General features: G+C 31.9%; 1 protein-coding gene across 5 annotated transcripts in view; it reads left to right on the forward strand.

The window, feature by feature from the left end:
* Positions 1-12,677: 12,677 nt before the first annotated feature.
* LOC145279834 (uncharacterized) overlaps positions 12,678-25,071 on the forward strand; it is a 192,612-nt gene continuing 180,218 nt past the window's right edge. For 4 of the 5 annotated variants that reach the window (XR_013868465.1, XR_013868466.1, XM_080131264.1 and 1 more), the window contains exon 1: positions 12,678-13,004. The gene's annotated coding sequence lies outside the window, so the exon portion shown is untranslated. The remainder of the gene's footprint in view (positions 13,005-25,071) is intronic. The other variant, XM_080131265.1, reaches the window with a different exon arrangement.

The following is a 25,071-nucleotide window of genomic DNA, read 5'->3' on the forward strand; positions in this document are numbered from 1 at the left end:
ATGAATAACCAATCCCCATCTCAAAAATTCAGAAATGTAAAATAGACATTATTTTAATTTTTAATAAAACATGAACATAAAGTTTTTGTATCACATTTCTGTAATTAAAATAAATATAAGAAAATTACAATAACAGAAAACTAAGTTGTTTTTTAAGCAAAATAGACATTTTTTTTTATTTTTAATAAAACATGAACCTAAAGTTTTTGTAACACATTTCTGTAATTAAAACAAATATAAGAAAATTATAATAACAGAAAACTGAGTTGATTTTGTTTTTAAAACAGAATAGACATTATTTTTTATTTTTAATAAAACATGATCATGCGTTCTGTAAATGTGTGTGAATTTTGAGAAAACTATTTTTTATCTGCTCCTGTTGTGCACTCTCCTCATGTCCCAACCGAAAACCAAAAAAAGTGATTCCGTCCTAGTAGTGCACAAGTTCCAAGTAAACTAGTTATTTTGTTTTGAATATGTAATAACTGATAATTGTTGCTTTGAGAGAGGACTGAATTAATGTATATTTGTTATGCAAAAAAATCAAATGCTTAAAACATAAAGGTGCTTTTTAAATTATTTTAAGTGCATCATAGTCGTTAAAAGCCTAACCATAGAATAGGGACCGTTGAAGAATATTACTTATTCCTCTCCTCAATTTAATTGTTGATCCTATTTATTTTGTTTAACATTTATTCAAAAGTTTTTCTTCGTTATTTCGTGTGTAAGAACGTTTGTTTTTGTATGTTTAATATTTAATAATTTTAAAAAGTAAAAAAATTTGGTAAGCTTGTAGTTTAACATCTTCAGCTAAATGCCCCTCTAATGAGATTCTACTTTTTTTTAGGTGATTATCCTGTAAAACTTGGTGGAAAAAAAAAAATTCCAGACAATTGTAACCTTTTAGGAGCGATTAACTTAAAAAAGTTACCACTAAACCTAAGTCCAAGTGGAAAGATTGTAAAATCACCCCCCCATCCCAAGAAAATGCACAGAATTTATCTCCCATAGCAAAAAGATGAAAGAAATTGTTAGCAGTGCGCTAAAACTCTAAAATGGTCGTGAAATGGGAAACCATTTCAGTTAAATCTATATGCGAAACTGAATATCTCCCTCCCACTGTAAAATAATGTTATTCCTTTGTACCAAGTTTCTCGGAGTGTTCACACGTAATTGCCTGATAAAGTAGAATTTTGCTTTGGGGGTGGAGGAATTTAGTTGAGGGTGTTAATCTGCAATAATACAGCAATAAAATTATTCAAAAAACAAAACAAATGGTCATCAGTAATTAAAATATTTAATCGAAGTTACATTTTGAGCACTTTAAAAATTAAATTAATATATTAGCGCAAAAAATGTAATTTAAGATCAACAACTAATTGTACTAAAGAGTTTCCACAACGATTACCACTTAACAATAAAACTGCCATTTAAAAACAAACAAAAGAAAAAAACAATTATTTTAGAATTTAGAGCGGCGAATCAGTTTAGTTATTAATTGGATTGAAATTTAAGGATATATAACAAAGGGTATGCGCAATAAAATAAAAAAAAAATATTATATATAAAAGTGAACGTGTGTGTGTGTGTGTGTGTGTGTGTGTGTGTGTCTGTGTACATTTCCCTACGCAATAACTCTGTCAATTTTTAGTCTACAGACTCGAAATTTGATATACAGGGTACTGAGATTTGGGAAAATCGATGTGATCGGTTTTTGGCCAGAAATTTGCCGATTAAGGGGTCAAAGTTCAACGATTTGACCTTTGAGAACTCTACCAAACTCCTCCGACAATTTTGGGTCTATGCACTTGAAATTTTAGATATAGGTTCGTTGGATATGGATCTAACTTAATAACTTGATTTGAGCCCAAAACAATAAATTTTAAGGGGTCATACTAGGTGTCAAAATTAAAAAAAATTGACCTCTGCGGTCTCTTCCAAATTACTCAGACAATTTCTGGTCTAAATATTTGAAATTTTACATAAAGGGTATTCAGAGATAGAGCAAGCTTTTTCATCAGTTTGGGTCGAAAATTTTTAGTTATCAATATATAAATGTATGTATGTATGTTTGCATGTCTGCCTTAAACTTTCAATAGAGGCGACGGATTTTACCAAAATCAGTATCGTTTTAAAGTTCGACCTTTCATACGACAAATATCGAAAAATTGGCTAAAAATATTAATATCTTCCCCTTCAACTAGGCACTTTTCTACAGGGGGTGGGGTCACTTTTTTGCGCCGATATTTTTGAAAGTTATCCTCTCCTTTAGATTGTCTAGCCTTAATTTTAAAAAATGTCGCTTCCGGTTTGGCGGTGGTCGTAACAGCATAAACATTAGGTTTTCCCCCCGTTCTTTTCCTCGTTTGCAGTACGGGTTCGAGCCTGCCTTACTACTACCAAATTTTTTTTTTTTGCTCAACATATACATCCAAACACCCGGGCAACGCCGGGCTGAAATGCTAGTATATATATATATATATATATATATATATATATATATATATATATATATATATATATATATATATATATCCTACCGTCCAGTCTTTTTTAGGATGTTTATATGTATGAGACAAAATAAAATGAATATAGGTATATATGAATTTATTTGTCAGTTCAATAAGGAAAAACATCATAGAGAAAGAAGGGTTATAAGCTCTTTATACCATGGCATTTCAAAGCCTAATGCTTCAGCAGAAAAGGAGAAAGGAACTAGGTGACACATCATCATGCCAGGTTTGGTCATGATCGGTTCAGTGGTGTGGGTTGTACGAGTGTATACATACATAGGCTATGACCTTGACCTTGAAATGGTTTAGACTGTAGGAGAGCATAAATACATAGGCTATGACCTTGATCTTTGATCTTAACCTTGAAAAATGGTGTGCACCATCCCTAGGTGGGGAACCATCATCATGATTGGTCCAGTGGTATGAGTTGTAGGAGAGTTGCGCTCGCGCGCGCGCGCACACACACACACACACACACACACACACACACACAAACGCTACTACTTTATTTATATATGCCCAGTCATAAAATATGCTTAAATATGATATTTTGTTTTATACAAATTTCTTATTTATTATTATAGAGCCAATTCTCTAATGATTATTATATTGTATCCAATATATAGTCGTAATTTCAAAAGTTTAAAAGAAAATATATGACTTGGATGCAATCAGCTAGAATCGAAGCCAAAACATTTAGCTTTCTAGTGGTATTCGCTGCCATCTGAGCTAGCAACACACACATATCAAAACTTGATAAATTAATGCAGTTAAATGTATAAATGTATATTTGCACATGTTTAGAGCATACACATTACACCAAACTATGCCTGCAAAGTACCGATTTTTCAATTTTAACTTCTTAGCAGCTTTTTTTCCCAGCTAAAACCAAATAAATTTTGTTCCACAGATCCGAATATTCCATATATTGATTTTCAAGTCTGTAGACCAAAAATTGACAGAGTAGTTTTGTAGAGACCATTCCGCCGATAGAGATAGAGATTGAGATTGATTCTAAATGCAGCTCAAAATGCTATGCAATTATGCACAATGTAGAAAATATGCACAAATGGAACTGTGGGCAATAGTGAAATAATCATCCAATAAGAAAACAGACAAAAAAAAAAAAAAACGAACAGTGAATTAATAAATGTTCGCTTTTTAAAGAAATATGCAAAATATCTATCATTTTTGAAGTTGCTTGTATATTCACGACTTTCTTTTTCTCTCTCTCTCTCTCTCTCTCTCTCTCTATCTCCCTATCTCTCTCAATTTTATCATATAAATTTAATGTAACAGGATCACCCCACTTCCGACCAAATAGTGTTTGAACACATAACCATTTTCTGGTTTTAGTTAAATCTTACTTAGAAAAATGAAGGAGGTTGTTACCATCCAGACTTAAGGTTAGTAGTAGAGTTAAGGGAGAACATGTAATATATTTTTTATGGACAAGTTTTTTTTTTTTTACTTTTTCTTTTGTTGACTATTTCAGTTGATGATCTTTGACATTCGCATATGTAAGAGATTTTTATTTCATTGCGCTTACTCTTTCTTATATATTATTAAAACGCTATCTGATTAGAAAACTTCTGGCTCAGAATAGATGATCATTTTACATTAAATTTATATGCAAAACTGATCCCCAACTATAAATTCTATTTTTTACTCTCAACTTTTTCAGGGTGTTTACATGTAAGCTCATTTTTTTGTTGGAGGGGGAAGTTGAATAAGGATACGATCCTTATGTATGAATTTGCTCTTATTCGTATATTTTAAATATTAGCGGTTGCCAAACGATAATAGTAATTTTCTTAAAAACAAAACTAAAACAACTGGATTTCAATAAAAACTAAATAAATAAAAGTCAAGCAACAAGTAAAAAGAGTTAACAAATTCATGTTTTAAAATAACAGACGGAAAATATATTTGATATTTTTTTTTTAGTTTCAATACCTATCTATATAATATGATTATAAAACTCAGATCAGCTTGCTTGAGCGTTTAAACTGCCCATCCAGTTTCTGACTTCCAGTTTCAAAAAATTTGTCTGCTTACCTATTTCATGGCCGCTTTGTCTTAAGTCCGATATTAAAAGCCACTGCTGCTAGTTAAAGTATACACAAAGTCAACAATATTTTTTTGTTTTAACTTATTTTAACATGTTTTCTTTACAAATAAATGTAATTTAACCTCGGTGAGTAAAAAAAAAAAAGGCCGCTTTAAATATAAATATATAGCTAGAATCATATTTATAAACATATTTACTGCTTTTAGTATGGATTCTGACGATTTTTTTTTTCAGGCCTTACTTAAAAAAATATTTGCTCTTCAAAGAGGGGGGATGTAGAAACTTGGTTTTAGTACTACTTTTAGTAGGGCCTCCTTAATTTTGATTAGTGCTTGCAGTAGAGCTCTAGAGGATTCCTGGATTATATTTTTTTCATTCATCACTTAAAAAAAGTTTTCTCAAAGACAATAAAAGACAATATAATCTCAAAATCACTTTTTATTTTGAACATTTTTCATCTTACCCTATAAGGGTCAATGAGTAGACTTAGTACTATTTAAAAAATAGCATGGGGCATTAAATGCAAAAACACCTTTTAAAAAGTCATATATAAATAAATAAAATGATAGTGACGGGGGGGGGGCGACCAAACTTTTCCCAAAATGAAAAGTCTAAAAAAACAAAAAACAAAAACAAAAAAAAAAATCAAAAGAATAATAATGACGGGGTGGGTGGATGTGTTGAAGAAGCCAACATAAGGTCTGTTCTGAAAATAGGGGATCAATTTACTAGAAAGTTGTATGTGAAACTGAACCTCCTTCCAAATCTTTAAATATTGATTTTTTTTTTCATTTTTTTTATAATCTGGTAACTTAGTGTCCAATAATCCACAGAAATAGTTTGAAAAAAAAAAAAAAAGGCAAAAAGGAAAAATTGTAAGGGGAGTGCTGATCGTTCAGGTGCACCTACATATTTAAAAAAAATTTTTCTTTACCCAAGTTGTGCTTGATTAAAACTAGAACTTGATTAAAAAAAAAAAAAAATTTTTGTGTCCAAAATTATTTATTTAGGATTATTTTATTTGTATTTTTCATTGCAAGTTAAAATTGTTTTCAAACAAAAAACAAAGCAAATATGTTTTTCTAATGTAAAAAAAAAAAAAAAAATACTTTTGGATTTTTATGACCTAACTCAGTGTAGTTTACCGCCTAAAAAGAAATTAAAATCTACTTTTTTTTTTGGCTAATACATTTCAATGGCCTTTAAATATAATATAAAAGACAGATTTTTAAAAAAATAATTAAAATTTAATATTTTAACGTGTGAGATCACTTTCCTATATAAATTTAACGCAAAATAAGACCCCACTTCTTGGCGATGTAGCAAGACATGTAATTGTTAGCATTTTTTTCAAGTTTGATGGTGGGTATAAGGGAAGAAAGGGGAAATGAGGTGCGGATGGGGTCATAAGTTCCAAACATTTTAAAAATGCGTAGAAACACTTCAAAACGTGTGTGTGGGTGTGTGTAGGGGAGGGACTGTTCATTTTTTTTTCAATATTTGCTTTGAAAAGGTCTCACCGTTACATATTACTTAATCAGTTAATTATTATTTCCTGATGTTTATAAGGTTGTTAACACACACACACACAAAACTAGGATGGACTTGTATAATGCACACTCCTCCCTTGTATTTTTTTTTTTCGTTATTTATTTCAGTTTTTTTTCAACGGCTTATATCCCTCTTATATAAAGGATTTTTCATTTAATATAAAGGCAATGATGTTAAGACCTTTATCATCTAATGTATTGCGCATTGTTTTCACTGGTCTCCATGTTTGTTTTTGTGCGCGTGTGCATTCAATTTTTTGCTCATGCACGAAATTGTGTATTGTTTTCATTGGTCGCCATGTTTGTTTCCGTGTACGCGTGCATTCAATTCTTGGGCGTTTATCCATTAATTTTGTATACTCACTTGCACTTTTATACATTAATTCTGTATACTCACTATTCCATAGTTAGCTATAACATATACTGACCCAGCGGGTTATGGGTAGTCTAGTAAGTCATAAAAATTGTTTTTCTTTCATATGCTTCTCTATTTTTTTCCTATTATTTAGTACTATATATATCTATATATATATAAAAGTGAACGTGTCTTTGTGTGTGTGTGTGTGTGTGTGTGTGTGTGTGTGTGTGTGTGTCTATGTACATTTCCCTACGCAATAACTCTGTCAATTTTTAGTCTACAGACTCGAAATTTGATATACAGGGTACTGAGATATGGAAAAATCGATGTGATCGGTTTTTGGCCAGAAATTTGCCGATTAAGGGGTCAAAGTTCAACGATTTGACCTTTGAGAACTCTAACAAACTCCTCCGACAATTTTGAGTCTACGCACTTGAAATTTTAGATATAGGTTCGTTGGACATGGATCTAACTTAATAACTTGATTTGAGCCCAAAACAATAAATTTAAAGGGGTCATACTAGGTTTCAAAGTTAAAAAAAACTGACCTCTGCGGTCTCTTCCAAATTACTCAGACAATTTCTGGTCTAAATATTTGAAATTTTACATAAAGGGTATTCAGAGATAGAGCAAGCTTTTTCATCAGTTTAGGTCGAAAATTTTTAGTTATCAATATATAAATGTATGTATGTATGTATGTTTGCATGTCTGCCTTAAACTTTCAATAGAGGCGACGGATTTTACCAAGATCAGTATCGTTTTAAAGTTCGACCTTTCATACGACAAATATCGAAAAATTGGCTAAAAATATTAATATCTTCCCCTTCAACTAGGCACTTTTCTACAGGGGGTGGGGTCACTTTTTTCGCCGATATTTTTGAAAGTTATCCTCTCCTTTAGATTGTCTAGCCTTAATTTAAAAAAATGTCGCTTCCGGTTTGGCGGTGGTCGTAACAGCATAAACGTAAACATAAGCTTGCCCTATCTCTGAATACGCTTTATGTAAAATTTCAAATATTTAGACCAGAATCTCTTGACAAAGGTTTCCTTTCCAGGGCAATTGCTCTTGACATATCAAAGGCCTTCGATAAGGTATGGCATAAGGGCCTACTTCGCAAGATTTCCAGCTACGAAATGTTTTCTCAATTATTAAATCATTTCTCTCCGATAGGTTCATAAGAGTAGTGGTTGATGGGCAGAAATCAGAGGCCGATAGTATTAATGCTGGAGTCCCTCAGGGGTCCATCCTGGGTCCAACTCTCTTCCTGATTTACATTAATGATCTCCCAAAACACATACTTAAATCATTCGTTGGCATCTATGCTGATGACACGACCATCTATGGCAACACATCAAAGGCCGTAAATGACAAAGTTCTCTCTAATTCTCTCTCCTCTGATCTTGAGCACGTGGTACAATGAGGGAAGAGGTGGCTGGTTACTTTTAATGCATCCAAAACCAAGCTTCTATCTTTACATCATCAATGCTCTGATCCCCATCTGGCATCAATTGAAATGGATGGCTCTCGTCTTGGAGAGGCTCCATGTTTTGACAAGCTTCTAGGCTTGACCTTTACTCCTGATCTAAAATGGAACACGTACATCAAATCTGTTGCCAGGGACGCTGGGAAAATGGTTGGATCCTTCTACCGCTCCAGAAGATATCTTACTACTGATGCAATTCTCTATCTTTATAAAAGCAAAGTACGACCAAGGATGGAGTACTGCTGCCACATCTGGGCAGGAGCTGCTAAAAACAGCCTATCCTGCCTTGACAGAGTACAAAATAGACTTTGTGGTTTAGTGGGGGATGCCCTTTTCTCTTCCCTGCAACCTCTCTCCCACAGAAGAGACGTTGCAAGCCTGTCTTTGTTTTATCGTTATTTCCATGGCAGGTGCTCGTCTGAGCTCCAATCCCTCGTCCCCCCCCCTCGTCAATCTTTCATGAGAAACACCCGTCTGGCTGAAACTACTGTCAATAATTTTCCCCACTCTTTATCTGTGTCTAAATCCAAACGTAGATTCCATGAGCAAAGCTTCTTTCTTAGAACTGCACGCCAGTGGAACTCTCTGCCGCTTGCCTATTTCCCACCTGACTACAACTTGGACGTCTTCAAGTCCAACATAAACAAACTCCTGACAAACCGCCCCCTTAAGTAAGACACTCTATCAAAACCCCAAATACTAATGATTACTACAACACTATCTGATTGATTACTGTACATGCAATAACCCTTATCCCTGAGTGGCCTTCGGGCCTTGATAAGTGGTGACCCCCATGGAAAAAAAAAACAAAAAAAAAACGTTAGGTTTTACCCCGTTCTTTTCCTCCTTTGCGGTATGGGTTCGAGCCTGCCTTCCTATTACCACTTTTTTTTTTTTTTTGCTCAACATACACATCCAAACACCCGGGCAACGCCGGGCTGAAATGCTAGCATATATATATATATATATATATATATATATATATATATATATATATATATATACTAGCAAAAGTACCCATCGTTGACTCAGTTAAAAAACAGCCTACAGAAAAAATTGACTCTGATTTATGAAAGTATGATAGATTATAAAAAGGAACGGTTGTAAACAGATAGCTGCGAATTTGGGGGTATCAAAACCAAACCAAAATATGACGAAAGTAAAAATAAAATAGATAAACCCCATAATTTATTATACCATACCTATTCACACTGAAACACTTATTACAATATTCTGTGGATCTATATTAAAAAAACCTTGTTAAACTTTGTGACATATTTACATTCTGTGGAGGTCAGGCGTGAACGAACACCCCATAATTTTATTATACTATATTTCTTCAAACTGAAACATAATTATCAAAGTATACTTACGCAGATAGATATGAAAAGTCTTTATTAAAGTTTGTGCCTATTTCCATTTTATGGAGGCCAGGCGCGAATGCAGACCACACAATTTTATTATACCATCCCTATTTAAGTTAAAACATACTTATCAAAGTATTATTATGTACATCTATATCAAAAACACTTATAAACGTTTTTTTTAATTTTAAATTTTGTTATTTCCATACTTTGTGGACCAGGCGCGTACGCAGACTCCACAATTTTAATGAATCATCATTATGCCAGATGAAACATACCCATTTCTGTGTCTCGATACATCTTCTATCATTATATGTGATCAGTTTTCTATAATAGTCAACCATATAGGAGCTTATTCCTGATCAGACACACACACAGACGTTCAGCTTTATATATATATATATATATATATATATATATATATATATATATATATATATATATATATATATTCCGGGTGTCGTGTAAACACCCTGAAAAACTGCAAAAAAACTCGAGCGGGCGATGAGTTTAACATAATATGATCACCCACCTTTCTACCAGATGAAACCATTTTCTGGTTTCAGTTAAAGCTTATTTTTAAGGGAGGGGTCTATTGCCACCCGACCTTAAGGTTATTGGTACGGTTAAAAGGGGGTATGTGTATGTACTACTACTGCCATTTTTTTTCATGCTATTTCTTAGAAATTGTGAACATTTACATTTATCATCGGCAGACATCATAGATTTTAATTTCATTGCGTATGTCTCTTTTTATATGCCCTTAAAACGCTAACCGTTCAGAAACTTCTGGATCATTTTACGTTAATGCGAAACGGACCCGCCCACAGCCACTCGAGTTTATATTTTTTAGTCTAAAAAAGTAGAATCTCGTCTTTTTTTTTAGGAGGAAGGGGGGGGGCGAGGGAGGTTAGGTTCGCATAAAGCTTCATGCACAAATTTAGTTTTTTTGTGGGGGGAAAAAAATCACATTGTTCACTTTTATGTTAGAAAAGAAATATTAAACTAAAAAATATTGAACTAGTCTCCCTATCTTATTTTTAATGAAGTTACCAATTTTCATTGTATTAATTAAAAATGTATTTTTAAAAATTAAATTGATCAGTAAATAATTCAATTTGACTAATTTTTGTTTATTAATTTAACGAAGTAAATAAACCGTTCGAATAAAAAATATTTAACAATTATTATTTGATAAAAATATTTGTTGAGGAAAACTTTACAATAAATAAGTGTTCTGATTAGTAGTGTTTATAGACTTGTTGCAAATGTACTTTTCTCTCACTGCGTTAAAAATAATGTATTGACTTTTTACAATACAATTTTATAAGCAATCAAAACGGAAGCACATTTAAGGCTAGTAAACAACAAAAACAACGAAATATTTTTCAAACTTCTCGGACTGAATAGATTTATGTACATTATACAAATAATAAAAAAGAATACAATTATTGTATTATTTTTGCTGTGGATGGTAAGAAATGGCGTCCCCAGGTGCTTACTGCTTGCTTCTCTCTCTCGATTTCACTTCTTCAATATTATAACGGTCGGATTTTTTTAATATCACATATTTATCAACTAGATTTTACTTTACTCTTAAATATCTTCAAAATATTTATATTTTTACTTGGAAAATTATTGATGAGCAAACCTTGATCGGAAAGAAATTTTTCATTCATACTTCAAGTAAATACTCAAACGCGAACGAAGAGTAGAAAACATCTAAAAATACTAAGAAACACACACACACACACACACACCAATATATATGTGTGTATATATATATATATATATATATATATATATATATATATATATGTAAAAATAAAGGCGTGTTTTTAGCTACTACTGCTGATATAATGTAACAGTTGGTCGAAGGAGAACCTACGTAATTCAATTTTTTTATTTTTTTTATTTCAAAGTCCCCTTCTCGCCACAAAAAAAAATCAAATTTGTGGATGTGAGTGATGATATTAAGGATAAATGTTACTAATTATTTTTAACTTTCCTGTCAACTCGTCCGGGACAGATAAATTAAAAGGAGAAAAAGTACTAGCCATTATGTACCCTAGGTGTAGGCATAGGAGATGAAATAAGAGCACAATGATCGGACAGAGAAAGTGGGAGGTAGACGGACAATAAGGGTAGGAGGAAACGGACAACAGGCAAACCGAAGGAAAAAAAAATAAAAAGGGACATGAACAACTCACACGTGTGCAGGCGAAGCGGGTTAAAAGAAAGAAAGATAAATAGATACATAGAAAGACAAGAACAAAAAAAAAAAAAAAAATGAAAATTAATAAAAGAGACTCTTTAAACTTGTGTTCTATGATTAACCTTTACCCTTTTAATTCGTTATCGCATTTTCTTTTCAATTTGTCTTTCCTATATTCAAATATAAAAATTAAAAAAGTCAGACCAGTTTGTCCCCATGTCCTATTTAACGAATATAAAAGTTGCTAGCTAAAATAAGCAATTCGATATCGAAAAATAAACGTAGGCGAAGAAGCAACACAATCAACAATTATTATAGTCCAATAGTGATCGTTTAGTTCAAACTCTACATTCAAGATCCAACATTATAAAATAGTTTTTTTTCAGTAGAAATTTATATGTAAAAAAAAGTCACCCTTGATTTACTAACCTAAATAATAAAAAAAAGAAAACTTAATGGTTTACTTTTAATAAAATGAAATTAATAGTTAAAATCGGCCACAAGTGGATAAAAACCGCACCAGCACGGCACTGGACTACTAGCTCTGTCGTAATGGCGTCGAGTAAGAAAAAAGTTACAGAATTTGCGCTAACTCACTGTTAAAAACGAATTTATAAATTTTATTTTTACTGTATACAGATTATGATTGTTGTTAATACAATACATTGCCTATATATTATTTCATAAAAGTGAATAATTGTTAAAATTAAAACACGCTCGTGTAATATTTTTAAAGTGTTTATTTCCTTTTTACTTGAAATTAAGAAATATTTTAATTTTAGCTTGCAAATAAACTATTCTAAGTGTAAGCTAAATGTAAATTATTTTAAATAAAAACAAGAAAACCGTTAAGAGAAAGTCGATAATGTTTAATAAACATTGTTTATTAAATAAAATATACAACCATTTCGCTCATGATGGGCATTTAGTGAATCTTTCTTTTTTTTTTTTTTTTTCAAATTACTTTTGTTTATTAATGATGATTAAAAAAAACAACCTAAATATATTTTTTGCATTTCTTGTTTTTAAATAATAAAGTGATAAGAAAAATAAGGGAGAGTCAATATTGACTATTAGGGGTTTTAACTTTTTAATGTCATTCTACGTGGATGATAGGTTTTTGGTTTACGCAGTTTCGTACGCAGGCAATCAAGTAGAAACTCGATGGTTGATGTAAAAAAGTTTTCAGTAACATCATAATTATAATATCGTGAATTTAAAATAATATTTGATATTTAGTAGATGGAATAAGGTGGCGTTAGCTGGATTCGAACCCCGGAGTTGTGAGCCGGGCTTTTTCACATCGCGCCACTGAGAAGGCCTCGTTCCCAGAATTCCTGACCTAATTAACGCATGCCCAGTAGCGGTATTGCAAATGGCGGCGCTTGTTATTGTTCGATGGCGTATGTGATACAAGTGACTTCGTAGGAAGGTTTAACACCTTTAAAGGTATTTCTTTCAAAATTCCTTCACAACACGGTCTTCCCATGGGATTACTTGATTTTAATGTGGTAATGCAAAGTGTCTTTCTGTCGTTTATCACGCTAATATTTTGAATGTTTCACAACGTCGTCGGGGGGTTACCTCTAATTGTTGGGTACGATTTAAAAGATAAATTCAATTTCCATCGCTTTTACTACACAAATAAGACCAGCACAGTAGTCATGTCGGTATTTTTTGTAAACCTGATTTCATATTCTATATTCTGTATTGGTTTTTTGTGGTGTACTTTCTTTCTGTGCCGGGTTGTCCTTCAGATAAAAGATGCGGGATTCGAATCTCTTAGCACAGTCGTCAGCGGAGGATGGTTGGGAGGTTCCGCCTCGCTTCTCTACACAACTCACTGTTGTGTGTGCGCGCGTGTGTGTGTATGTGCTCTCCAATTTAGCTCGATTCTTATTGATAGTCCGTTTTATTAAACCGTCTTTCGGATTATTTTGATCACCCCCATAGTCCAAACAGTTAATCTGGCCCAGAACTTCATTTCATTTTCCCTTTGAAATACTGTCCATACTTGAATGTAGGTTGTGTGTTTAGTCCTGTATCTCGTGCTAAATGTCGTCAGTCAGCGTGCCTGAAATTAGTATAGATCTTAAACTCTTTTCCCTTATAATTAAAAAAAATTTTTTTTAACAATTTCACTAAAGTTTCCACTTTAATAAGTCTTGATCACTTAAATTTGATAATTTCTAAATTCGTCAAAAACGTTTATTTTCGTTTAAAACTATCACCCGTTTGTCTAATAGTCGCGCTAAACCCACATATAAGCCTTGATATATACACAGGTCGATTCGAAATTTCCCTTTACTCGCATTCGATATCCATTTCTCGAGTACACAATACCACCCGATCTCCACTTATTTATACATACAACGAATTTATATATAAATATATGTATATACTTGAGTATAATTATTCACATTTTTAGGGGCACTGTTTAATACCCCTTCTTTAGCACTGCAGCTGTTTTAGTTATATAAACTTGATATGATGGGTTTAGATTGCAAACCTTTTTGAAGATAGACGAACTGTTCAACGTTTTTTTTTCCTTTTCTTAATATAGCTTATTTGATTCGTGTACTTATAAAATCTATGTGGATTTTATGAGGTGTAAAGATTGTTTTGTATACACACGCGTTATCAGTAGTATCAATAACATTTATACAATAGATGAGTACTGCGTACACATCGATACATGTTGAAATACACTATATATGTATTATTGTTTTTAAATATGCATGTTTGCTATAAAACGCGACTACCAAGAGAAAATGATACTATTAGTTTATTGCATTTTCTCAATATATTAAATCCATATTTCCTCAGAAACGATCGTACACAAAATTGTTTATATTGAATTCTTGGAGTGTACGTAAATGATTATTTCTTAAATTTATTTACTTATCAATATGTGTATTTGTTATTAACTCTTGTTTTTATACCCCCCTTCTAAAAAAAAAAAAAAAAAAAATCAAAGAACAAAACGAGCATTGATGTAACAAACTTTTTATTTTGCTGTTCATTATTTTAATTCATAAAGAAAATTAAAATAAAAAATACGGTAATCATGCAGTATAGTTAACGACCGAAAAATCGAAAAAATAAAATTACAGCTAATAACTTTTGCCAAACGCATTAAAATGTATATATATATATATATATATATATATATATATTTTACCGGTAAAAGTTATTTGGGTACTTATGCACTTACGTTACTGTGATGAATAATAACGTTATTATTTAGAAAGCCTTAAATTCTTAACATGGGGAGGATGTTGTGTAACTATTCTGTACGTTCACCTAGCAATTTAATAAAAAAAAAATATTTAATAAAAAAATTATATATAAATTTTGATTTAACTTGAAAATACTATCATGGTAACATAAGTGCATAAGCACCATTATTTACACACACACACACACACACACACACACACACACGATATTTGTTTGCTGTTAATCATACTGTATGATTACCAAAAATCCACAAAATATATTTATTAAAAAAAGGTTTTGAAGACATGGAGATTGTGTTCTGTTAGAGGAATCGTCCCATAATTTTGTTTTTAGTTTAATCGTCTTTCTCTCCATATGTCATTTCGATGTGCTATTACGATCTCCTCTGGTGAGTTTTCTTATTTTCTTTTAGAAAATATCAATTTTACCTGGCTGTCAATTCCTACAAAGAACCTTTACTTGGAGCGTTTGTTTATATTTCCATGTGTGATTTGATTCTTACTCCTTGTTGTCTCCTCTTGACAATAAAAAACACAATTCGTAACCCTCTCCATGTTAGGCAAGTCGAAGGAGGAGGAGAGGGGGTAGCCCTTTCTTCTTGGCCAATGACAGGCTTTATTGTCTCAAGTATAATGTTATTTTTCTGGGGTTTTTTTTTTCTTATTAATTATTATTTTTTAAAAATTATATTACAAATATCATAGATTTCGATATAAGATGTGAATATCGTGCACTATTGACTGTTAAGTATTTAAACTTAACTGTTGAAATTGTCTTCACGAGTAGATAGCTCTATTCAGCTCATAGACGATAAAAAAGATTAAAAAAAAATTTTTTTTTAAAGAAAATATTTACATGTTCTAATAAAATAAATTGTTTATATTTTATAAAAAATATATATACCAGTTTTATATTTTGAATATAAGTATATTTTCTATCACTATACAATAAAATGCATGTACATTTTAAAGGCTAATATCTTTTCCAGAGGATTTTCGTATTATTGTTGTTAAGAATAGCATATATATATATATATATATATATATATATATATATAATTGTAGATCCTAAAAAGATAAAAGTAGAGATTAAAAATTAGCACATTAAAAAATATGAATGCAAATTTCATGAAAAGGCTTTCTCAAGTATAAATAATTAATAAATTTATTCCGTTTGCTTTGTGAAAGTTCTGAATTTTTAAATAAATAAATTAGGGGGGGGTTTGATCGCATTTAACGTATTAAGAATTCATTTAGTTTAAATTTTAAAAAGGACAATGCTAAATTTTTTCGTAACTTCCAAAACTTGTGATATTGGAAAATTGTCCCGTTGCTTATATAAAGATTAAAAAAACAAAAAAACAGTTGATGCAAGTAAGATTTTCAGCTTCATTACGCATGTTATCCAACATCTTCATGAAAATATAAGCTTACATCTCTATGGTTTAATTTTTCTGAAGAAATGTTGAAACTAAAAGTACTTTGTTTACCATTTAATTATATTAGAAATATTTTTAATTTAATGCTTGAATTGTGAACATTTTCTATAATATATATGATTGAAATCCATTTTCCAATGAAATAGTATTATTTATTGACTCACTAGGAGTTCTTGCAATAACAACTGGAATCTGGAATTTTCAGATTTCCCGGCTCCCTTCTTTGGATAATCGTTGCAAATCATTTTGCATTATCGCAACAGCGTTTATCAATTGATTTCTCACTAGCAACGACCGTTGACTTTTTTCTGAAGTTTTTGTGGCAATAAACCCCCTGAAGGTTCAAGCACCCCTTGCACCCTTCCAGTGGGTGTCTGATTGGGGCTTTCTCTCCTCGATCCTTTACGACCACTTTATGTAGTACAAAGAGGCTGGTGTCACGACGTATATGCGTATATAATAATAATATTGATATTTATGCAGAATACGGATTGTGCTATTTTTTAGATATGATTTTCAAGGTAAATTCAAGTTTTACGATATCTTTTTTTTTATCAAATTGTTAAGTGAAAGTACAAAATAGTTAGAAAACGCCCTCATAACGATTTTCTAAATGAGGTTATTATTTTAACATGGTCTGTATTCCCCCTGAGTACCATAACAAGTGCTATATATATATATACAGTGATGATCATATTTATTGGCACGGTAAAATAAAAGTTAAATTTTGTCTAATAGATTCTAAAAAAGGGATTAAATTAAAGAAAATAACAAAGTATATTATGTATTTTTAACTGGCCTTTCCGATGCAGCAATCGGATTTTAGAAAAAATAAATAACAAAGGAACAACAAACATAATTGCAAAAAACCCCTGTTCAAAATTATTGGCACGGCTTTGTTTTTCTTTTAGTATCAGTATAATATCAATCAATTTCCGGTTTACGTGCTTTCTGAACTTTTTTATAGCCATATTATGCTTGTTTAACGCTAATTCAGTGAATAATTTTTTTCAGATAATTTTTAGATAGCGATTTATTTAAACTATTATAAGTGACTAAATTATAATTTTCAATCGCCATGGTTAAAACTAAGGAACACAGCGAAGACGTCAGGAAGCTTGTTGTAGCATGCCATACCAATGGGGAAGGCTATGATAAGATTTCAAAGAAGCTAAACCTTCCCAAATCCACTGTTAGAGCCATAATAAACAAGTTCAAATCGCAAGGCCACGTTATGAGTTTAGAGGGTAGAGGGAGAAAAAGGATTCTTTCCCCAAGAGATGAACGGAAAATTGTTCGACAAGTAAAACAAAACCCAAGGATCTCTGTTGGGGAGATTGTTGATGAACAGAGCCCCTCTGGAGTGAATGTATCTCGACATACAGTTGGTAGAGTTTTAAAGAGAGCTGGTTTAAAAGCATGTCGTCCGAGAAAGCCTCCCTTATTGAAGCCTATGCACCTGAAAGCAAGGCTAGCCTTTGCAAAACGTCATATTGATAAAGATGTTGCATTCTGGAAACGTGTTCTATGGACTGACGAAACGAAAATAGAGTTATTTGGCCATAATAAAGTGTCTTATATTTACAGAAAATCTGGCGAAGCTTTCCTGCCTAAGAACACCATACCCACAGTGAAGCACGGTGGAGGCAGTTTGATGTTTTGGGGATCCTTTGCTGCCTCTGGACCAGGGCGACTTGTTAAGGTCACAGGTAGCATGAAAAAGGAAGATTATGTTAAAATATTGGATGAAAACCTGAAAGACTCTGCTAAAGAGCTCTCACTTGGTCATCGTTGGTGGTTCATGCAAGATAATGACCCAAAGCATTCGGCTAAACTGACTAAGAAATGGCTTGAGGACAATCATATTAATGTTTTGGAGTGGCCATCACAAAGCCCAGACCTTAATCCAATTGAAAATTTATGGAGAACATTAAAATTGAGGGTAATGCAAAGGAAGCCTAAGAATCTTATTCAATTGGAGGATTATTGTCAGGAAGAGTGGGCTAAAAATTACTACTGAAGAGTGCAACAACTTGATTGTAAACTATGAAAAGCGACTGAGGAAGGTAATCAAGGCCAAAGGCTATACAATTGATTATTAAATAAATCGTGCCAATAATTTTGAACAAGGGTTTTTTGCAATTATGTTTGTTGTTCCTTTGTTATTTATTTTTTCTAAAATCCGATTTCTGCATCGGAAAGGCCAGTTAAAAATACAAAATATACTTTGTTATTTTCTTTAATTTAATCCCTTTTTTAGAATTTATTAGACAAAATTTAACTTTTATTTTACCGTGCCAATAAATATGATCATCACTGTATATATATATATATATATATATATATATATATATATGTTCATCAAATATATTTTCTTTATACTGTATAGAGCACTCTAAAAAGAAGTAACATTTTCAGTTGCATAACATTCTAAATATATCAATTTTCACAAGTGTGTAGTTTGTGTACCATTTTGTGAATTCATTATAAGCTAGCAAATCCAAAGGAAACAGATATTGTTAATATATATAGTTTATATGAAACTTCAGTCAGCGATAGGTAAACATAGCAACTTATGTTCAACTAATTATCAACAGTTTGGTATCATGTTTTAATGTTAGATGATCCAAAACAAGCCAAACATTTTGGAAACTTTTTGTTGTCTATTTACTTGCCTCCCCATGAGGAGAGATTAAAGATAAGGTCGGTTTTTAATGTAAGGAAAATCCAGCTTCTCCATAAAGGGGCAAGATTTTGTCAAAAATAAAAATTACCATAGTCTAGAAGAATTTTTCATTCACTGGCCAAAGACAGAACAGATGAAATATAGCATCAGCACAGATACTACACTTTGAATTACTTATTTGCAGAAAATATAACCAATTTATACATAGCATCAGTATACCTGCAGTTATTACTTGTGTTTGCATCTGAGTGGGCAAGGGACTGGGTTATGTTGTTCAACTCAGTAAAAACAGTTGCACTATTTTCCTCTAGATGCCTCTCTCTCCTGTTCATATCCAGGTGATTTGGTTTCAAGACACATTTGTGCCATTCTCGAAATGTAATAACTATCTGGGAGTAATAATATCCAGTAATCTTAGCTTTGACAGCCACTTGTCTTATGTATCCAACAGGGTTAATTGAAAACTTTACATGTTGCGTATCCTGAGCTACCAAATTCCTCATGAATGGCATTTACTAGTTAGCTTGGAATACGGGTCCCTAATGTTTGCCGGAGTTGGCAGTGTTCTGATTTGTTTGAGCGTCTATAACATCATGCTATCAGGTATGCACTACATATTCCTTGCCGTGGCCCTGTTCCCTCTGAAATATATGATCTGCTTTGATTAAATCTGCTGTCTACTCACTGAAATGTGACAGTTGTATCTGTTGCCTACAGATTATTTCATAGTTCTTACCCCACCACATTGCTTAAATATCGTCCTGTACTGCGGCTGAACAGACCAAATCTGTGATGATATACATTCATATTAAACCCAATTCATAATCAGGTGTTTACTCAAAGATGTACCGGCGATCACTTTTTGTATTGTCATGAACATGATGCCTCAGAACTGTGTGAATAAACATGTATAACTGTTACATTTTCGGAGTTCTGTATTGTCTATTGTCATGTTCCTAAGTTTTATACATTCCCTAATTAGCTAGGTAGTTTCTGTCTATTGCTAACGGTTTTTATGACCATAGCTTAATAAAGGGGAGGAAAAAATATGAACATTTTCACATACTACACTTTGATCCTAGCCGAAATCCCATGTCATTAAAAATATTCTTAACAATTGGTTTGAATTCTGTTTATATTTTTCATTTTCATGCATTTATTTTTAAGACACCAAAAGAAAATAAACACTTCATTTCTGGATCATATTTTATTAAATATCTTGATAAACACAATAGTGTATACGTTAAAATAATGCAGTTAAATTTAAGAATTAGTAAAAATGACATATCTCTATAAAGTTGGATCATTTATTGCATTGACAGATCAAAACTTGACATTTTTTTTATAAAATAAAAGAATAGTTTTCTAATAAACTGATCAAATGCATGCAATTCATGTCCAAAAGTTAATTAATTTGTATATTGCTTTGCTAAAGGACATCTCATCAATTCACTATTCACTCTTATTGTTTTCATTTTATTATAACACAGTCCTATTTTTATATTTTGGATAGAAACTTAGCATTTTAATGAAAAGTTTTTTTGGTCAATTTATTTTTGCTGGCGGTGGTGAGATTTTTGATTTTCTCAATTTTCACAGGTAAAATCAAGATTGCGATAAGTGTCATGCTAGTGTAAAGTACATTTCACTAATGAGTTGAATTTGAATATCTTAATAAATGAGGATAGCTGTTTTATTAAAAAAACATTATTAAAAGTGTTTATTGAATGGGTATTGTATATAAAAATCAGAGATGGATAGTCAGCTGGAAAAAGTCAACTCTCTCCTATAAACATTCTTGGTTGCTTACCTCAGAGATGGGGAGCCAGTTAAAAAGAAATTAAAATGAACTTTCTTTAAAAATTGTCGGCTCTTTGCCTCAGCAGTAGGAAGTTTGACTGAAAGGAAAACTAATGCTGGATGGACTCTTACTGAAATTCCCAACACAAAGTCCCCTGCTTGATTTAAAAGTAAATTTTCTCACAGTTTTAGTTTTAACTATGTATTAGGCAGAGTTGTGGCGTCGGAAAGTATGTTCCAACTCTTACAATTCATAAAATTTTAATTATGACTCCTAGAATTCCAGAATATCCGATTCCTTATTTTAAAGTCTTCTAATATTTGGACTGTAATTATTCTTTAGAGATTTAAAAATTTTGACTCTGACACTAATATTAAAGTGTTAAATAATTATTAATATCTTTTGTAGAGTTGCATTATATTTCTAAGAAATGTACATTAGATGCATACAAAATAAACTGCTGTGCTATTTTCAATTTTAAAAAAAATTGGTTATTATTGTTAATGCACTTTAATGCTTTTTTAAGTTGCTGTAAAAAATAATTGTGATTTAAATTTATATAAAGAAACATGTTGACTGCTAGTGGTGATTATGAACATGCTATCATTGCTTGCTGTTGTGTTGCATAATGGGAAAGTTCAGGAAGCTGCTGCCAGTCCTTATATATAGGCATATTTTCTTAAAGATTCAGGGCAAACTCTTTACAGCATTTCTACACTCTGCCATCTTGCTCAGCAGGGAAACACAGTCTCCAAATATTTTGGATCAGCATGATTGGGTGTATGCATGGCTACAAATTAGCAGAAATGATTCCTTTGATTGTTCTTTATCAAAAATTTGGTATTGGTGAGATTTACAGGTGTTTGACATGCTCGGTGTCTTGTAGTTTAATCATGTGTGTTACCTCTTGCATCAACTCTATAATGTGTTTGGATATTCTGTGCACTAAGGTGAATGATAAAGAAAACCTGGCTTGAGTGTGTAAAAAGCAAGTGTTAACCTTTTGAACCGGGCAGCAGGTGTAAGACGATGTCTGATGTTGTCTACCCTTGATTAAGGAACATTTGCACTTTTAGGGATACCAAAATCATGAAAGAAGGCAGCATCGTACAACTTTTTTGACCAGCTAGATTCTGTTGTTAGTCCCCCTTCCCTCCAATTCTTTTGAAGATCTGGTACTTAAAGGAGAGATTGTAGTTGCCAACATCCATAAGTGAAATAATGCTATAGAACTGACTGGATTTGAACTTGGCACATGCAGGTCGTCAGTCCACGTCGTTATCCACTTCACCATAGCTATGTTCCAATAATATTGATTGATGTAATTCTAAAGAGTTGGGATGCAACTATGATGTACTGTCCTCATTTGTACTGCATGCCCTCTTCTCCCACGATTGATAATTGATTACCGAGTAATATAATTGTCTTTTGATGATGCTAATTAAAAGAACATAATTATTTAGATTACTTTCAGTTATGAAGAAATTATTTTTGTAGGAAGTAATCAACATTTTTTACTCCTTATTACAATTTTATAAGAAATTCACAAGATTTCTTCAAATAAACTAAATAAGTGTATATTATTTAGATTATTCAGACTACTGTTCTCATCTTGAGTTTTATTCACACAACGTTTTGACCAATGTAACCGCTAACTTTTGTGATGTGTATCTTGTCAAACTCTGGAATCTGTACAGAATTTTGAGCAGAACCTTTCATTTAATCCACAACCATTTTTGATGGAACAAGAGCATGCTACCTTCTGAAATTTTGTACAGATTACCAAGTTTTACAGAAAGCTTCTTGAATTTGACACCTGAAGAAGGTCAAGGTTACATCAGCTGAAACGTTACATTAATAACACTACAAGATGAGAACAGTAGTAAAATTGATACAAATAATAGAAATTTTCAATCCTCATCTAAAAAATTCAGAAACAAATTAATTTATTTTAATACATTTCATAATACCTAATATGGTGTTTACCTTGAGCGTAGGCTGAGCCAGCTTAATCCAAAGGAGGGAGTTTCTAGGGAATATTACATTTACAAATGGTTCTCCGTTGTATGTATATCCTAATCAGGGGTGATGACGACGTTAGATTTTATGAGGAGGTGTTATCTTCCCACATATACTGCCTGGTATTTTTTATTGTTATAGGGCATTCACTAGGCAGGTTGAACAGGTTTCCTACAAAGGAAGAAGTGTCAAGGAAATATAAATTCACAAGTGTGCCCTAGTTGCCTTTAATGTTTGGTGCATTTTTGGTCAAAAAGCTAGTATCTTCAGACAGCCTGATCTGGTAGCACCAAATGCTATGACAGCATATTACTATATAGTATTACAAAGTGTACCTAGGAGGAATGGTTACTAAGGAGCAACATCTAATGGGGCCTTGTCACTAGATATCTTATAAAGCCATACCTAGGACCAGCTGCCTAGTATTCTCAAATGGTCTCACACATTTCATACTCATTAGGTTAACGTTGCTTTATTTTGGTGATCTAATGGCTATTTATGAACCTGATTTGATTTTAAAATAATTAAAATGACACTTTTTCCTTTAATCATCCCTTGCCCCCAAAAAACAAACAAAGATAGATGTTGAATTTTCTGTAAAATATTTCTATAATTAATTTTATATATCTTTTATATAATGCCTACAAGAAAACTTAATTAGTTCTTAAATCTCAGGTAATTAAAATTTTGATCACTTTTCTGAACTTTATTTTTATATGGTGACATATATGGATTTTGGTAATTTTTATTGTTTGTTTTTAGCAATAATTTCTGTGTTGTATAAGTTATTAACAAACATCATTGCTAATCAATTTTAAATTCTTATTCTTTACTGACAATTTGTATATTTATTTTAGTTTGATTTTTATTTTATTTAAGTCAGGTATGTCAAACTTTGGATCCACTGAGGACCATGTGGGGCAATTGTTGTGAGAACTGCCTGTGACTAATTGAAGTTGTCTAATAAAATTATTGCTTAATGTTTTTATAGCTTAGAAACGCACAGTATGTACATACTGGGATGATTCCAATATTTTTCCTAGTTCTGATACAATTACTGATACTGTTCTAAATTCCTGATTCTGATACAATTCTGATTCTAAAATCGTCTGATATTTTATTTTTTGAAGAGAAGGGAAGATTTAGTGGAGAGTTTTTATTTACTTTTGAATGTAGATATAATTTTCTTTTTAATTTGACAAACTTAATATTACCACCTTGTCTTGTATCCAAGATTTTGATAAATTCATTGAGAGATTTTCATCTATATTTTTCACTTGTGCCATTTTTTCCTATTCATCCATTCGTGGTATTTTTACCATAATTATCAATTATGATCCATAAATTTTAGTTTTACAGGTAGTTTAAAAATGAAATATTCATCAGTTTATCATTAGTATCAGCAATGGAAAATTGAGTTAAAAAAAAAAGAATAAAAGAATCGTTTTTGGAATTGGAAATTAGGCTTAATTTTTTCCCATACCCCCCCCCCCCCCATTTTTCTGATTCCTAATTTTGATTTTGATTGTTTCAACACTAGTACATATAAAAGTGTTTTTATTTTCTTTAAAATCATTCCTTTTGATAGTACACTACTACTTACTTGAAACACCATTCACCCACAGAGGATTGAGCCGGCTTCATCCATTCTGGCCACTGTAAGCTTGGTGATTTGAAGTTAACGATTGAGTGATCTTTAGATAAACAGCAAACTCTGTAGATATGGGTACCCAAGTTAGGTTTTAGTTCATCAGCCAGTTTTCTCTTTGTTGAGTACATCACTTTTTTTAACTTGGTAGAGCTGGAGCACTTGCTTTATAGATGAACTTTTCTGGTTGACAGCAAAGTAACATGACCCCATCAGTGCAAACGTTTCATGATGTTACACTTAAAATTACATAAAGTTTCATTTAAATTTATAGAGTCTTCTGAAATTTTAATAAATGGGTGTTAAAATTTGAAATTTTGGTCACACCTTTCACACAGATGTAGTCCTGTTTTCTTTTTTCTTTTGAAACTAATAAAAACTAATAGATCATTTTTAACTGGAAAGAAAAGCATACCATTTTCAGTGAATGACATGTGTTTATCCAGTTTTAATTATAAAACTGCAATTTTGGTTGTTAAATGATGAAATTTGAGAATATTTTATGCCGACTGTGTGTGTGTGTGTGCTTGCAAAGAGCCAAATTTACTCGTACTTGTATTTCTAACAGCTGTCACGCTGGTCTTGATGAGTCGGCTTCCTCCTGAGCAAGTACAGAGTTTCTGACCATCGCAACCCACTTTTACTGATCTTAAGCTAGGCCACACGATATAGTTAGCCAATCTT

Source organism: Euprymna scolopes, chromosome 7 (genome assembly GCF_053919585.1).
Source record: "Euprymna scolopes isolate OS-2025 chromosome 7, ASM5391958v1, whole genome shotgun sequence".
Taxonomy (NCBI): Eukaryota; Metazoa; Mollusca; class Cephalopoda; order Sepiida; family Sepiolidae; genus Euprymna; species Euprymna scolopes.